This window comes from Schistocerca nitens, chromosome 1 (genome assembly GCF_023898315.1).
Source record: "Schistocerca nitens isolate TAMUIC-IGC-003100 chromosome 1, iqSchNite1.1, whole genome shotgun sequence".
NCBI lineage: Eukaryota > Metazoa > Arthropoda > Insecta > Orthoptera > Acrididae > Schistocerca > Schistocerca nitens.
Window position 1 is genome coordinate 1,088,633,802 of NC_064614.1, and position 18,791 is coordinate 1,088,652,592.

Sequence of the window (18,791 nt, forward strand, 5' to 3'; positions counted from 1 at the left end):
GTTCGGAGCCGTTTAGCAGCAGAGAGTTACAACTTACGTAAACGAAGCGAGAAAGTCGTCCGAGTAATGTGCATGACATGCATCACTTCAGTCTAAATTGAGAACAGAATGAAAAAATCGGACGCATTAGTTCTCAGCATGCTCTCATATTTCTGTCACTGCAACTACCTGTACTTGAGGATAATATTATGAAAATGGAAGGGGATGTAGATGAAGATGAAATAGGAGATACGATACTGCGTGAAGAGTTTGACAGAGCACTGAAAGACCTGAGTCGAAACAAGGCCCCGGGAGTAGATAAAATTCCATTACAACTACTGACAACCTTGGGAGAGCCAGTCCTGACAAAACTCTACCATCTGGTGAGCAAGATGTATGAGACAGGCGAAATACCATCAGACTTCAAGAAGAATATAATAATTCCAATCCCAAAGAAAGCAGGTGCTGACACGTGAGGCCGTACTGACCCTACGACTTACCTTAGAAGAAAGATTAAGGAAAGGCAAACCTACGTTTCTAGCATTTGTAGACTTAGAGAAAGCTTTTGACAATGTTGACTGAAATTCTCTCTTTCCAATTCTGAAGGTGTCAGGGTAAAATACAGGGAGCGAAAGGCTATTTACAATTTATATATAAACCAAATGGCATTTATAAGATTGAGGGGCATGAAAGGGAAGCAGTGGTTGGAAGGGACAGGGTTGTAGCCTCTCCCCGATGTTATTCAATCTGTATATTGAGCAAGCAGTGAAGGAAACAAAAGAAAAATTCGGAGTAGGTATTAAAATCCATGGAGAAGAAATAAAAACTTTGAGGTTCGCCGATGACATTGTAATTCTGTCAGAGACAGCAAAGGACTTGGAAGAGCAGTTGAACGGAATGGATAGTATCTTGAAAGGAGGATATAAGATGAACATCAACGAAAGCAAAACGAGGATAATGGAATGTAGTCGAATTAAGTCGGGTGATGCTGAAGGAATTAGATTAGGAAATGAGACACTTAAAATAGTAAAGGAGTTTTGCTATTTGCGGAGCAAAATAACTGATGATGGTCGAAGTAGAGTGGATATAAAATGTAGACTGGCAATGGCAAGGAAAGCGTTTCTGAAGAAGAGAAATTTGTTAACATCGAGTATAGATTTAGGTGTCAGTAAGTCGTTTCTGAAAGTATTTGTATGGAGTGTAGCCATGTATGGAAGTGAAACATGGACGATAAATAGTTTAGACAAGAAGAGAATAGAAGCTTTCGAAATGTGGTGCTACAGAAGAATGCTGAAGATTAGATGGGTACATCACATAACTACTGAGGAGGTATTGAATAGGATTGGGGAGAAGAGAAAAGTTTGTGGCACAACTTGACTAGAAGAAGGGATCGATTGGTAGGACATGTTCTGAGGCATCAAAGGATTGGAGGGCAGCGCGGAGTGTAAAAATCGTAAAGGGAGACCAAGAGATGAATACAGCATGCAGATTCAGAAGGATGTAGGTTGCAGTAGGTACTGGGATATGAAGAAGCTTGCACAGGATAGAGTTGCATGGAGAGCTGCATCAAACCAGTCTCAGGACTGAAGACCACAAAAACAAGAACCTTGGAACCGAAGCATTTCCGGATACATGCTGTAATTAATTCTTTATACTGAAACTTCCCGGCAGATTAAACTCAAGACCTTCGCCTTTCGCGAACAAGTACTCTGCCACTCAGCTACCTTAGCACGATCCACGACCTTTCCGCATACGTTTACTCACCAGTGCCGTATATCCTACCTTCAAATCTTCACTGAAGCTCTCCTCCGAAACGTGCAAGTCTAGCACTCAAGGAAAAAAGTAATATTGCGGAGAAATAGCTTAGCCACAGCCTGGGGAATGTGTCCAGAATGAAAATTTCACTCTGTAGCTGAATGTGCACTGATACGGTGTTAGTGTTAGAATCTCTATCCAGCACACCGTTTTAATCTGCTAGGAAGTTTCATATCACACACACTCCGTTTCAGAGTGAAAATATCATTCTAAATTTTTTTTTTTTTTGTCTGCACATGAAGAATACCTGCCTGAAATCATGTTCTCAGTTTTAGGAACACGTAGTCTTTAAGTTGTTAAGGTCTAAAGATGTGAAGATGTTTCGTTGACACCCTGCGTGTATATTTTTAGATGTGTCTGCTGCGACAACCGTCCGGCCCCCGCGCACCTTCCGGCTGGCGGATTCCTCCCCGAGGCTGTCAGGAAAGCCGACGCGCCAGACACGGTGCTGCCAGGGGCGTCCGACTCGGAATACAGAAGAGAGTCGGCCGAATAAGAAAAAGAGGGCCTGCCGACGGGGATTTGCATCGCGATGCGGCGGTTCCGATTCCCCGCCGGCGCAGAATTTCTGCCCCCGGGGGCGAAAGCAGGCGGCGAAGGCGGAGGCTGTGGCGAAGGAACTGGAGACGCAGAAACACGTCGCGGGGGGCGGCGGGGGCGGTGGTGGGGGAACGGGGTCAAATTGTGTCTTTGTTGCGGTGTCACCTCGGTGTTCAGTATAAATTTCCCTCTAAATCGAGAATTTCTGCGTATTTTAATATGCGGCGTCCCCGGCGGAGCGGCGAGACGGGAAATGAGGGGCGCGTTGCCGTTGCCGCCGCTGCTCCGCCGCTGTCGTCTTATTAAATTCTGCCCCGGCCCAAAGCCGCCCGCGGCCGGTGTCTCGTTACTAAGCCCGCCACCCAGCCGTGTATAATCTCCCCCCCCCCCCCCGGCACTGGTGCACGCGGTGGCTCGTATGGGGAGGCGGCAGATAGCAAAGTAGATACGTTGCCGCTTCTCAGGGTCCAACACAATCACCTGTACAAGTCTGACAAGTACTGGTATAAACATTAAGCACTCGAATACAGTGCCATCAAAAAGTCGGCGCTATCCCCAGTAGTGGAGTGGCAAATAATTTTGACCGGAGTGGCTGCCGCAGTGGTCGAGCCAGTAACTCGGGATAAGTGAGGTTGTAGCCCCTTACGATCTTCCACACTGCGCTTTCCCTGGTTGGAAGTAGACCGCTAACATGTACAGGGTGTAAACGGTATAAGGTGCCAAAATTATACAGATGGTACATCTCGGTGTGCTTGACAAAAAAGTCTAATGACATTTTCTTGTATCATGTACTTTATTTTTGTATTATTAAAACCTAATGTTCGTAGGATACATAGTATACGCATTTCTGTTTACGTAGTCAACCGACAGTACACGGCGTACCGAGCTTATTGTCTACAATAACGGGGCGGCCAGAGGATTGAAATCATTAAACGTATACAACGACGTGGTGTGACAATCAGGTGGTACCGAAAAAATGAATGTAAACGGTTTTTGGGTTGTCAAGAATGTGTAATTCGCTTTACGTGAATTGAATACAGCCAGTCTGTTTCTGAACAAGTTGATAACGAAGGTCGTAGTATTACTGACAAGCTAATATCAAACACAACGTATTTCCATTAGTACAAATTCAATCAATCACCAAGTACATAGTTGTGCATTAATTACAGTCAACTGTTTCACCTTTTTACGGCAATGCCATAGCGAATACTATATTCACATTATTTTCCTTTTGTACAACAACATCGTAACGAAAAGAAACTCCTACACCAATACTACAATAAATGTTCAAAATGATACCCATTCGCTTCTACTCATGCTTCATTACGGCGAACCCAGTTTCGTAGCACTCGTTCACACACATGCACATTGGCCTTTATGGTATTGGCAGCATCTAAAATCCTCTGCGTCAATTCGTCCACATTATTTACTGGCTCAGCATAAACAAGTTCCTTCATATGGCCCCAAAAGTAAAAATCCAGTGGATTTAAATCAGGACTGCGTGCTGGCCATCGACGTGGACCCGAACGCCCGATCCATCGTCCTGGAAACCGACTATCCAAAAATCTGCGTACTTTGTGACCAATGTGGGGTGGAGCACCATATTGGAGGAACCACATGTTATGAAGTATGCCAAACGGAATGTCTGCTAACAACGTTGGTAACAATGTTTCCTCTCGAAACGTTCGATAATACGAGGTTACCAGTCAAAAGTGCAGGTAAAACATGGGGCCCAATAATGTAATTATCGAGCATACCCGCCCACACATTTACGGAAAATCGTTGCTGAAAATGTGTTGCCACTACGTGGCGAGGATTGTGTACACTCCACGTGTGCATGTTATGGAAATTAGTTATTCCGTCGCGAGTGAAACACGCTTCATCTGTGACGAGTATTTTGTTGACATAGAATCATGCTGCGCACTGTGTAACAAAAACCACTCTGAGAATTCACGTCGTGGAGGGAAATCTTGTTCTTCCAATGCTTGTACGCGTTGAATGTAGCAAGGCCGCAGACGCTCCTCTTGCAAAGTGCGATGAACGACAGTGTGCGATATACCCACGTGGCGGGCGATGCTTCTAGTACTCTGATAAGGATCCTCCTGGATGCGGTTCAGAATTCTTTCCTCAGCTTCCAATGTACGATCGGCGCGTTGTGGGCCTCTGCCTTCTGCGCGGGGAAGTAATGAGCCAGTATCTCTCAATCTAAGGAAATTAAATACGTACTCGTCAGTTGTATTCTGTCATGATGTAACAAAAACGGAAAGCATATCAGAGCAGAAGATACGTTTCGCATACGGACGAAAATTTACAAAGGTGCAGATAACTACTGTACTTTATTAAGATGTAAATGCATAATAATCGCATACAAGCAGATAATTACAATGACACAAACCTTTGGTGCACAGCAGCAAATGTCTTTCGTGCAGGAAGTCGTCGTTGTGGGAAGCGTTCTCGATAAATTCGTACAGCTGTCCTCGCACCATCTTTTGCCTCGCCGTAAATTAAATGCATATCGCATAGTTCAGCTATAGTAAATCTCCTTTCCATCCTAACAGTTAACAGAGTTGCAATAACATCTGCACAGGTTACTTGCCTATTGTCGTCGCTCGGTGTATTACAATGACGCAGCCACTCAGACTGCAGTTGCCTATGTGTTTACGATTTACGCTCGTGATGTCAATACGCACAGCGCGTAATAACAGGAACCGATTGCTTACATTATGAAACGTCCCCTTTGAACAATTTTACGTACGACTGTGCTTAACCTGACACACAGTATTTTTAGCGCAACGCAATCTGACTTTCAATAATCTCTACAAGAGAATGGCCCTGACTAACATTAAACTATACCTTTCACAAATCACTTACCTCACAAAAATCTTCGCTGCTCAAGCTACTGCAATACAGCGAGCGCCACTACTGCCAGCTAAATAAAAGATTCAAACTATGGAAGGCACTAACTACTGATAGGGATAGTTAGCAAATGAAAGATATTAATAGAGAAGAAAGAATGTATTTACCTTGATATCATCATATATATAGCAGTTCATGACAAATTACAAAACTCCGCCATCTCTCTCCCCACATCCACCACTGCTGGCGGCTCACCTCCAACTGCCCAACGCTACGCGTATTACAACAATGCAAAGCAGCCACAGACTGCACACAGCACAGCCAGTGATTTTCATACAGAGGTGGCGTTACTAATAAAAAAAACCTAAACAGCCTACTTACAACATACATGCACGGCCAAGTGTCTACTTTTTCAAAACCAATTTTCCTGAGACGAACTGTTATTTTCTAGGACAACCGTTGGAAATACGCAAACATGTTACTAGACTTTTTTGTCAAGCACTGCGAGATGTGCCATCTGTATAATTTTGGCGCCTTATACCGTTTACACCCTTTATATAGGGCGTGTCAAAGTCCTTGTATTACAAGTCTAGGGACATAATGTGGAACACCCTTTGTTGGAGCCAACATGTTTCTTACACTTCCCAGCGACTCTGCAACATGTGTATGCCTTGTGTGATATAATCTAGACATCTCCTCCATGTGACTTGGCTGAGCAACATTAAATTTCCTGATTCGCTTCTAAAATATCTTTCTCTGCCTAGAGACACTCATTCTTAAGATTTTCTTGTTGAAAATCATTCTAACATTTTCTCTTGAAGGTACCAGTATGCAGCACAAATGGTTAAGACACCCTGCTAGTTCGGTGAAATCTCATCGTGCTTCAGCCAGTGAATGCTATAAATAGACGCCTATCACTACTGGGATGTCTCAGAAACATTTTAAGCAGAGTGCGTGTGTGTATGTTGTATATCTGGGATCTGTTCCAAAATACCCCGATCACTTTCAAGCAAATTTGCCACAGAACAGTTGGCTTCACAAGTATCAGCACTGTGGGGCTTATAACCTCCCAGCTCGAATAGGAGCGCAGGAATGGACAAAAACCGCGTGACTTCCAACTCCTAGTAGATAGGCTGCCCTGCACAACTGGCACGTTGTGTGAGAACAGTATCAGCCAGCCAAATCAAACTCCTTTGCAGAGCACACTACATGTGGGGGGTAACAATTGGTTTTTGGGCACTAACATGTAGGCTGCCCCAGATGACAGTCGAGTTGTGTTGGAGTCGGAGTGGTATTTGCCTGCTTTATTGACTAGCTTTGCATGGCAGCCTGTACTTCAGGGGAAAACTGATTTTCAACTCTATTTCAGGGGCTACACATGCTGATGGACATGGCTGAGGACAGTTTGAGGTGGATGGAGGAGGGGATGGACAGAGTGAGAGGGAGAAAAAAATAGGTACAGGAGAAGAGTGGCTATAGGTGAAGGTGTAGAAGAGTAATGGATAGATGGAGAAGGGAGAGAGGCGACATGGATGGATGAAATGGGAGAAGGAGAAGGATGTGGTTAGAGGGAGATGGGAGGAAATGTTGGACAGAGGGGGTGGAGGAAAGTGACAGAGAGGGAGAGGGGTAGGGCAAGATCAACAGATGGAGATAGGGGGTGGGGTGGACAGACAGAGGGAGGAAGACTGTTCTAGGAGTATATATCATCAGCCATTATTTTTGAATACTTTATTTAGGCTACTAGTTTCAAGGCCTCAGTAGCATCTTCTTCAGGTCCCAATACACTGAACATCCAGAGTATTCTAGTCCTGTATGAGCATAGTACAGGAGCCATTGTAGTAACTGTATTCTATAGGTGTCTTTTGAATAGTGTGTGCTCTCCCCACATGCAACACAACTAGACAACATGATATAAAATGAATGTAGTAGCTACAGTATTGAGGAAAATGGTCTCATTTAGAACTTATACTTTAAAATAGTACTAGCTCATTCATAGTTCATCCATAATGTGTAAAGTTACACATACATATGAAACATTAATTGTCATGTAAAAATCACTAAAAGTATTTCAGACTTCTTTATGGAATACATTAATCAGATTGAACACTAAAATCTCCATTAAGAAATTATTATCAAGAGTAACAGAATATTTTAAAGCAACATAAGCATTCACACATAATATACGAAGTCCTAGTACATGGTACATACATGCAATATCCAAATTCATATATCTCATAAGTGGTACTATGATGCTGTAAGATAAGCAGTGCATAAATTTTCCTGTACACAAAGCCTTAGTGCACTATCAATAATTTAGACACTTACCGGTCTCTCTCTCTCTCTCTCTCTCTCTTTCTCTCTCTTTCTCTCTCTCTCTCTCTCTCTCTCATACAGATATTTTTGGTAAATGGGACAATTGTTTGACCTACACCCCTCAGCCCTGGCAGGGTCAGCTTCGTATTTTCAAAAAGGAACCCAACTGCATGTTTGTGAATTGCTTGCATTATGAAAGAGTAATTTGATATACCTGTAGCAATAACCTTATAGATATGTAATAGGCATAAATATGCAAGTCTGTAAATCTAAATTTATCGAAACATTAGGTTTTTAACATAAAGTATTTTTAGATTATTACGTCTCTCAGATGTAATCTCAGAGAGAACTTCTCATGCCTCTTCTGACACTGTTTTATATTAATGCATATTTTTCGGGTTTTACATTTTGACACATATTAATAATATATGTTGTATTAAACCTGTGTAAATGGATTTTTAATTCATTAGTCTTATTATATACTTCGACTTTTTTTATCGCTATGTAGTCCCATAGGGGTCACCTCGTGTCTTTTATGACTTTAATTGCTTTTAAATTCGGTTGTCCACATTTTATGCATTTAGAAGTAATCAATATGTAATTTGTATATTCCAGATATATGTATTTTAATATTAATTTAACGGTTATGGTCCGCAATAAAATTGAGCTACTCGTGTAACTTCTTGAAAGTAAAACTCCAGTAGAGAGCGCTAAAGACACACGGTGATGCATATTCTCTTTGTCTGCATTGATTGTAAGCAACTGCTTCAGTTTTATTTCTTGCGCGTAAATGCTAACGACAATCGTCACATGTTTATGCTCTGACATGGTTTTCCCTGTATGACTCTTCTGGTAATGGTATGTTATCACTATGTTCCCATTCACATGGATTCGTATAACTACCTGATATACTATTTTTTACGTGTTCTTGGGTCTTTCTCTGTTGGTATTTTAGCACAAATGATGACTGTATTATAGTTAAAATATACAGCTACACCAAATTAAAGATTCAGCAGATAATATCTGTCCTTTACATTTGAATCCTGCTCCATGTTCACGATTGCCTGCGTGAGGTAACCCTAAGCAGAAACACCCCAAAAACATGACAAAACCACCAGAGTCCTGAATTAAAGTCCCCACGCAATGCAGAATAAAAGAGTCACTTGACCGTCACTGGCTTCTATGCCCTGCGCCATTTGAAAATGAGCAAAATCGCATGGAAAGTAGTCGAGATCGTTCTGTGTTCACTGGCAGCAGCTGTATCTGTCGGTTTGAAACTGATTGTCATTGTCAAGGCCTGCTGCACATCCGTGGTGTCTGTCGGTTAGGAACTTTTTTTGTGAGGTACACTGTTCCTTGCAGACATGACGGGTTGTCCCCACTGATATCCAGACCAGTCTAGCGTTTTCACTCAACATGTAGCCAAGTGTACCTTCGAACACGGTAACTCCTCTCTCCCATTCTGTTGCGTCTCCACGCAGACCCATCTTACTGAAATGATTTGATACAACCAATTGGCATATTCAAATCACTGAACTCTCCCACTTAGCTCAGATGTGGAGAGTCACATGCCCACCTGCTTGTATACACGGTCCTCCACTATTTTCAGCGCTCCAAAGTGACCTGCGTTCTGCTTTAGAATGGTGGTTGATATTTTGTCTGGCGAGATTCTTCTAACGGACTCTGTTGTTCGCTGCTCGCGCTCAGGTTCGTTTACTCCTACCAGCAATTCACTGACTACCGCTACATCTTCAGATGTAGTCTACTGTAGGATGTCCTTGTTCATTTATTAATCTCTGCACTGACTATCTGTAATCGAAAATAATAATCCTCCCTCTTTAACAGCCACCAGTAAAAATCAGTTAACATATTAATCACAGTGTGTAACAAAAACATATTAGTGTACTTCCAGAAAAGATTTCTCATAGAGGAATTAAATGTGTTTTATGGACATGAGGTTGGAAACGCTTTTTTTTTCCCTCGCTAGAGCTCATTTTCATTTCTATTTAAAATTATGTTAATCATGGAAACCACACAGGAGCGGAACGTACCAACATAACATGAAGCGGTTTCATACATGAAATGTTCAGAATTACGTTTGGATAGAATGTACAGTAAATTGTAAGTCTTGTTTTTACCGCAAGTGTTTGCTGCTCACACTGAACGAAGGAAATGTTGACTTGTCACTCACTTCATTACTTCTGTTGGCATACGCCTAATTTCAATGCTTGTATTGGCTTGCGACCAACTTCGACCAACTTCATTCCTTATGTTGACATGTGACTAACTTCATTATTCTAATAGCATCAAGAATGTAGCATCTGCTGTTTAGGGTTCATCACGGACTGCAAGTACAAGCACACTTCTATGAGTGATTCATTCAACAATATTTTAAACCTCGCTTTAGTGCAAAGGTGCTGTTCACGGATGAAACAATTTTTCAAAGTGATCATACCGTAGATTTTCACAATACTGTGCCAGGTCTGCTGGAATATGTGCATTTACGAGTGGGAGAAAACCTGTATTTCATCCACGATGCAGCTCCCCTTCATTTCAGTGTTAATGTTCGTAGGCTTCTAAATAACAGATTCCGTGACACATGGATAGGTAGAGGTGGGAAAATTACTCGGCTTCTACGATCTCCAGCTCTAAACTCACCAGAGTTTTACTGCTGGCGGCATTTGAAAGTTCACGCGTACGAATCCCCAGTACAAAGCGCACAGTGTTTTCCTACACGTATCGTGGAAGGCTGTGAAACAATTAGCAGTTCTGTTGAGTTACATCAGCGCCCCGAGGATTTACGACGACGTCGGGTTGACACAAGTATACTTGCTAACGGAGGGCATTTTGAACATTTCATTTAGGAAAATTGTTCATGCTTTGCTGATACATTTTTCCCTATGTGTTTCCCATGATTAATATGTTGAGGAGTTGTAGAAATTGAGCTCTAAATGGAAATAAAGAGTTTGTAGGCCTGTGTCCATTATATCATATTTTCAAACAATAGAAAATCCAGCATGGAATGTAACAATATTAGTGAAGGAAAGTTGCTACTCACCATATAGCGGAGATGCTGAGTCGCGCTAGGTACAACAAAAAGATTCACGCAATCATAGCTTTCGGCCACTAAGGCCATTGTCAGCAATATACACGCGCACATGCGCGTGCGCGCACATGCGCGTGCGCGCCCACGCGCACACGCAATTTGCACACAAGTCCGCAATGTGCATGTGTGTTCAAGTTGAATTTGCGCGCGCGCGCGCGCGCGCGCGTGTGTGTGTGTGTGTGTGTGTGTGTGTGTGTGTGTGTGTGTGTGTGTCTATTGCTGACAAATGCCTTAATGGCTGAAAGCTATAACTGTGTGAATCTTTTTTCGTGCCTATCGCGACTCCACATCTCCGCTATATGGTGAGTAGCAACTTTCCTTCACTAATATTATAACATATTTTCTTCTTCTTTGTGTAAGGAATGTTTCCTCAAAGTTTGACCAAGCGTTCCTGTTACACCCTGTACTTATAGTATTTGATGTCAATTATTCGAAAAAACTAACAAAAGTTACGCAACAAACGATTCACTATTTAAGCTCTTTGCTAAATGCATAGCTAGTATCTCACATTTCAGTATGAAGTACAATGTCACTAATAATGATGCTGATGTTTCACTTTATAATCCGGTAATCGTAGGCTACATACAGCTGTCAGCTGTAACTGCCCTCCAACACAGTTGCTTTTTAAATCAGGATACATATATATAACCAGTACTGAGAACTATTTACTTTTTTTTACTAAGCTAGCTTTTGTCTTGAACTGTGTTTGGTTCATTAATATAAATTCAATGCTATATGTGGGTACCATGTGCAAAATGTGTTACTATTAGAATTGGTAGTAATACATTAAACTGTAATGCCTCATGTTTGAAGTTTTGCTGAATGAACAAAAAAAATGGTTCAAATGGCTCTGAGCACTATGGGACTCAACTGCTGAGGTCATAAGTCCCCTAGAACTTAAAACTACCTAAACCTAACTAACCTAAGGACAACACACACATCCATGCCCGAGGCAGGATTCGAACCTGCGACCGTAGCGGTCGCGCGGTTCCAGACTGTAGCGCCAGAACCGCTCGGCCACCAGCGGCCGGCCGCTGAATGAATAACGAAAATTGTAGTAAGCGATAAATATACTTTTTTCATTAATTTGTGGTGTTATCAGCGAGGAGAGGTTTTGAAAAGTTCTGAAGTCTTGTGTTTAAGTTCTCTCATTCTCAAACACTGGGTGAATTTGGTGTGGAAATTTGCGCATCGTGATTTATGCTGTTTCAAGTCAGATACAAACTTTCTGACTTGAATACTTAAGTTATTGCGTTCAAACTTTAACCGAATATTATAAATCTTGACGAGCAAATTGTGAAATCAGTTCACATTTTTCTGTTCGAGCAATAGTCATATATCCCGCACGGAGTGGCCGCGCGTATTGAGGCGTCATGGCGCGACCGAGCGGTTCTAGGCGCTTCAGGCCGGAACCGCGCGACTGCTACGGTTGCAGGTTCAAATCCTGCCTCGCGCATGGATGTGTGTGATGTCCTTAGGTTAGTTAGGTTTAAGTAGTTCTAAGTTCTAGGGGACTGATGACCACAGATGTTAAGTCCCATAGTGCTCAGAGCCATTTTTATGCACATGAGAAAGGGAATAAACTTGAGATGAACAAATCACTCATGGAACAACACCTTTGCGAGTGACATAAAAATTACGAGATTACTGAATAAAGACTACAGTACTACCAAGTTCGGATTAAATCACGAACAACCGTGAATAGAGCCAACGAGACCAAGGTAGCCTAAGGTAGAACTGGTTCGTGCAATACGTGGTCCCCACAAACAAAGGGGGATCACTAAAACCTCTCAAAACTACGAAAATACAGGTGCTCAAATAACATGCTAGACGCTGATCATTCAATCTAACTCGAATCACGCGCTGAATTACAGAAACTAGAGCTGAGGGCACATTGAACTAGGAAGACGTGGAAATAGGTGTAACTAGACAGACATGAAAATCGGTATACGTAGGCGCACATTAATCTGAGGCAGGGATATACCAATAAATAAGAATTGAAAGAAACACACTCTCCCGAAGGCACATTTATTTTCACATTCGCACAAGGAAACGATGGTTCTATCATGGCCTAATCATTACGCAGTGGAGAATATTCTACACCATAATGTTCCGAAGGAACACAGTAGAAAACATTATGTTTTTAAATGGGCACATCCTGTAAATGAAGATAAAACGCTTGAGTTAGGCTGAATAACTTACATATTCACAACCGATTTAAAGCAGCAAGACTGCAAGACTTACCAACTAGCAGCAGAGTTTCCGCCGAGCGGTAGCACATAGAAAACCACCCACGTAAAGCGGAAAAGACTAGAGGTTTCTTTTCGGCCAACAACACAACAAATGGACGAGACACGGACAGTGATGATAGATCTATTTGCCCAGGTAGAGGAACACTAAGGTGGTTACCGTGTGTCTCCAGGAGACGAAAAGCAGCTAGTCTTCTACATGAATTGTAAATCCGAAAAGAAATACCGTATTTGGCGGAACTATAAGATGCACTGTTTTTCTTGTGAAAATTGTCTCAAAAATTCAGGTGAGTCTTATTCTTAAATTAATAGAAAAATATACAATGTTTGGTATAAAATTCCCTCCCCTCACAAAAATGCCCACACATTCGATGCGACGGGATACCTATCTCTATCTGACAACATTGGATTCAAGTGGCGGCAGGGGTGCAACAATGCGACGAACACGAGTCGCGGGGATTCACAAGCTTGCCAGCATGCCTCCCTCCCACCCCGCCATCACACACCCAAACCCCGTGCAGCATGTGATACGTCATTTCAGTTTGCGGCGCCAGTGAACATGAATAGAATGTAATTTGTGTTATCGGTAACAGTACAATATTTAATATAATCCATTATGGAGTCGAGGTAGCGGTTGTCGTTATACTGGTTATCACTGTTAGCATTCAACCGCGATTCTTATACATATATTTTAACAACGCGTTTCAAGAGACAATGCTCTCATCATCAGGTTGAAAAGTCTATGTCATGAGATTAAACGGACTAAAAAGACAAAATACCATCACTAATAGTTGGGAAGTCCATAGAGTAAAACAGAATTAAAAGTATATTGGACTGTGGGTCCTCGTCTTACATTAAAGTTGTTGACACAAGTCAATGGCCGTCCCATAGCTACCAGATATGCTGTCGCACTGCGCCGGCTCGGCAGCTGTTGTGGACTGACGTGCCAAGGTGGTGTGGCGTGGTTACAGCCGTGTGCTTGGCAGTAACGCTATGCTATTGGGCGCCTGATTTCCTTATTGCATTGGTCTGCCATCGTTAGCCTCTCGCAACTCCGTCAGTGACATGCTACAAGTGTAAAGTCGCATACCTGCCCTAAAATAATTCCAAAATCCCGCAAAAAAATCTCATTTCTTTAAAATTATCTTGTGCAGTTAGAATATTGCTTTGTTTCTTTTCATGGATATCTATCTCGAATTCCTCTAGTAAATCAAGTTTCCTCCCTTTCTTTTCTACATGCAATATTTCTACGTTGTCTTCTATGCTATTAAGGGGATGGCCTGTTTCATATATATGGTTCGCAACAGCTGATTTGTCATAATTTCCTAACCTGAACGCATCTTTATGTTCTTTATACCGGATCGCGAATGATCTTCCTGTCTGCCCTATATATTTTGCATCACAAGTTCTGCACTGAATCTTATAAACTACCGCTCTTTCAAACTTAATTTTAGAATTATTTTAGGGCAGGTATGCGACTTCAAACTTGTAGCATGTCACTGACGGAGTTGCGAGACGCTAACGATGGCAGACCAATGCAATAAGGAAATCAGGCGCCCAATAGCATAGCGTTACCGTCAAGCACAAGGCTGTAACCACGCCACACCACCTAGGCACGTCAGTCCACAACAGCTGGTAGCTATGGGACGGCCATTGACTTGTGTCAACAACTTAAATGTAAGACGAGGACCCATAGTCCAATATACTTTTAATTCTGTTTTACTCTATGGACTTCCCAACTATTAGTGATGGTATTTTGTCTTTCTAGTACGTTTAATCTCATGACATAGACTTTACAACCTGATGATGAGAGCATTGTCTCTTGAAACGCGTTGTTAAAATATATGTATAAGAATCGCGGTTGAATGCTAACAGTGATAACCAACAGTACAATATTTTTGTTATATCTAGTTTCGTAATGAAAAAAGGTATTCTTACGATGCGGGCTGTAAATTGAAAGTAATAACATATGCAGTAGAACATGGAAACAGAGCAGCTGAATGGCATTTCGGTCCTCCACCAACAGAAAAAACCATTCGCGATTGACTGGCTAGTAAAGAAGAACGGAAAGTATGAGGAAGACTAAATATGCAAATAGAGAACTGAATACAAGTCGGCAAAACTAGAATATGACGTATTGAAATGGATTCAAGGATACCGCCAAAATTACGTTGGAATTCATACAAAAATGATTGAAATACAGAATCGTAAGCTAGCTCTGCAATGGAACTTAACGGACATTAAGGGTGGCGTTGGTGGGTGCTACAAGTTTATGAAGCGTCATAGACATCATGCCAGCCAAAACCAAAATATCTCAGAAAATGCCACAAGAGTACGAAGAGAAAATATCTTCACTCCATCGCTTCGTTTTTCAACATCGAAAGAAAACCAGTGTGGAACGAAACCAAATAGAGAATATGAAAGAAGCTCTGAGAATTGATGTTCCGAGTATCAGAACTGTTGCTATGGAAGCTGCTAAAACTGTAGTTGTCCTGGTGGTACTTAATTCATGATCATTTTCAAGTGCAAAACAATCTCAAAAGCTCTTGAAATATCGCCAGATGTAGTTGTTCACGTTCATGACAAGCGTTGGTGTAAGAGGCTGGTATGAAATTATGGATTAACAGAGTGTGGGAGAGAAGTAGAGAGGATTTATTGAAGAAGAGTTCTCTTCTTGCGCTAGATCCGTTTGCAAGACTGCACTGGACTCGCAGTATGTTTTGGAAGGCGACAGGCGACTCTTAGCTACCGTCCTCGCAGCAATCACATCAACCAGTAAACCTTCCACTTGACTACCTGCTCTAAGCGCCTCCTAAACTGATTTTGTCTTTTAATTGTGTGTGGTGTTGACAGCCTGCTTTAGAGGTTATCACAGTTATCAGATTCGAATAGCTCTGACAGAAGTGATGACACTTTCTGCAAGACCTGACCATCATTTTGAAGGATAATGCTCAAGAATGTACAGTGTAAGAAATGGTTCAAATGGCTCTGAGCACTATGGGACTTAACATCTATGGTCATCAGTCCCTTAGAACTTAGAACTATTTAAACCTAACTAACCTAAGGACATCACACAACACCCAGTCATCACGAGGCAGAGAAAATCCCTGACCCCGCCGGGAATCGAACCCGGGAACCCGGGCGCGGGAAGCGACAGTTATCAGACTCTAAATGAACTTGAATGCTGAAACAGTATTAACGAAATCGTGGTCCTGTCATTATTTTTGTCAAATGTTGATGTGTGATTAATACATCAACACGGGATTGATCTTTTATAAAAGTTATGGCACAAGTTTATTGATAAAAAATTGGGAAAAACATGTTAAGCATGATGACCAAAATAAAATGTGATCTTATGGCAGCACAAATATACAAAGAACAATTAACAACCCGGTTTGGTGGGTAATTGGCAAAAATTAAGGTTCGTCTGATTGAAAAATTTATTCTGGCTCAGAATATGGATAATGCAATCTGAAATTAACTAACGCTGTATTGACCTTGATGGATTTATTCTACACAGAAGTTATACTACGTTGCTGCAGCTGACAACAATTGATGAGATTGTGATCTTGTTTACCCTAACAAACTGGAGAAGCAAAACAATGCTCCTTTTGTCGGTATGCGGTGCAGTCTGAGGTGGTGGTCCTGGATCAAGCGTCTGCAGAGCAAAGTTGAGCAGCGCCTGTAATTTCCTATCGTGGGAATGAAATATGGAAGGTCACGGCTGTTGATCTGTTACACGGATTGCAATTACTCTCTAACGGAGACCTGAAATCTCGACAGGTTCCACCAGTCATATTATCGACCAATTTGCATCATTTATACCCTAGTGCGCTAAGTAGCTCACATTTCAGAGCGGCTTCCGGCACAACGACTTGTCCGCGATGACTAAGGTCTAAATTATCAGTACAGGTAAGTCCTCACCACAGGCTCCCCAGTAAAGACAGTACTAGAGCAAAGTCACGCCCAGGACAAGTGGCCTAGTGCAACCCCCTCACAACAAAAGTTAAGACCGGAATCCTCTCCAGGCTGAAGTCTGATTCGGAAGACCCATTCCAGCTCGGAGTCTGAATCGAATGACCCACTGCAACTCGATGTCTGAATCGGAAAACCCACTCCTAACAAAAGTCAAGACCGGAATCCTCTCCAGAGCAGAGTCTAAATCGGAAGACCCATTCCACCCTGGAGCTTGAATTGGAAGACACAGTTTCTGCTCGCCTCGCTTCCCATCAAACCTGAGTAAACTCTACAAAAGCACTCCCACAACTGCCCCTACAAGTCTTTCGTGCCAATCACAAGACTCCACGAACTCCATTTCTCCCATTTAACTCGTCTGCTCCATTCATCGGCCAATCCTAATCAAAGTTAACAATAGTTATCTCTTTTCAGGAGAAGCGGCCAATCCTTGACTCGCAAATTCTCGAGCAGAGAAGGGGAGACATTCTGTTCCCAGCGTTTTTGTTTTTTTCTTGTTTTTTTGTTTTCTTTATTTTCAGTGGCCACATAAGGCAGCGTATTATTCTGAATTTCGATAAAGCTTTAAAGTGAACAACACATTTATCATGGAGATTATTGTCTGGACGGCCTGGGTGTTACCGCCTGTCCAACCAGGGTCCTGGCTAAACTAAGAAAAGTGCTTTTGTGCCCCAACATAGATTATTTCAGGGCCGCCATAAATCTTGCATTCCTTCTAAAATTGTTTTGAAGAACTGAAAAAAATGGTTCAAGTGGTTCTGGGCACTATGGGACTTAACAGCTGAGGTCATCAGTCCCCTAGAACTTAGTACTACTTAAACCTAACTAACCTAAGGACGTCACACACATCCATGCCCGAGACAGGATTCGAACCTGTGACCGTAGCGGTCGCACGGTTCCAGACTTAAGAGCCTAGAACAGCCCCGCCACAAAGGCCAGCCTGACTGACTGAGGCTTCCCATAAACGCTGTAGGCCGAAGGGCAACACCACCTCACAGCTCCCCCGATAGTGTCCAGTCCACGGTGAACATGGAAACTCACGAATTTTTATAGCTGCCATCCCTGTTCACAAAGGGCGTTTATGATGCTGTCGTAACATGTTGGCCGGGTGGCCTAGATTTTGCTTGTGCCCCCCACCTTTACTGTGGCAAGAGGCGCCTAACAAGTAGGGCCAGGTAGGCCGTTTTTCCGCCTCTTTGAAAGGATGCATTGTCTGCACACAGTGGGAGAAATTCTTGAGCCCAGCATTCTCTCCCCAGTAAGAGGTTCGAGATGTTCCTTTCCCTAATAGCTGCACGTAGCTTCCAATCCGCAAATGTACATTGCAACATCTACTGTTAACCGACCACACAGCCTGCTTGTTCTCAGCTCCAGAAAACTACTATTCGAAAGAGAGCCACCGTAAAGATCCTGCATCCATTAACAATGTATACACTTCCATCAGTGCCTCCTCATGCGGATGACTCTATCGTCTCACGAACACGATGTCTTGGGTGAAAAAATCAACATTAATTTGTATCCTTGAATATGGAGAATAGTGAGAGAGTGGCTTATCGTTTGTCAAGTTTATTAGTCGTCTGAAAAATTCTATGAAAGAGAAATTGAGGCTGGGAAGTACAAAGCTTGTTGTTATTCCATGAGATTTGTTTCGCAATTGCAGTCTTTTGATGTCTCGATAAATAAAGTATTTTGTCCACAGCTCGTGGTCGTGCGATAGCGTTCTCGCTTCCCACGCCCGGGTTCCCGGGTTCGATTCGCAGCGGGGTCAGGGATTTTCTCTGCCTCGTGATGACTGGGTGTGGTGTGCTGCCCTTAGGTTAGTTAGGTTTAAGTAGTTCTAAGTTCTAGGGGACTGATGACCATAGATGTTAAGTCCCATAGTGCTCAGAGCCATTTGAACCATTTGAAATAAAGCATTTTAATCTATATGAGAGGACTGGAATAAATGTATGATG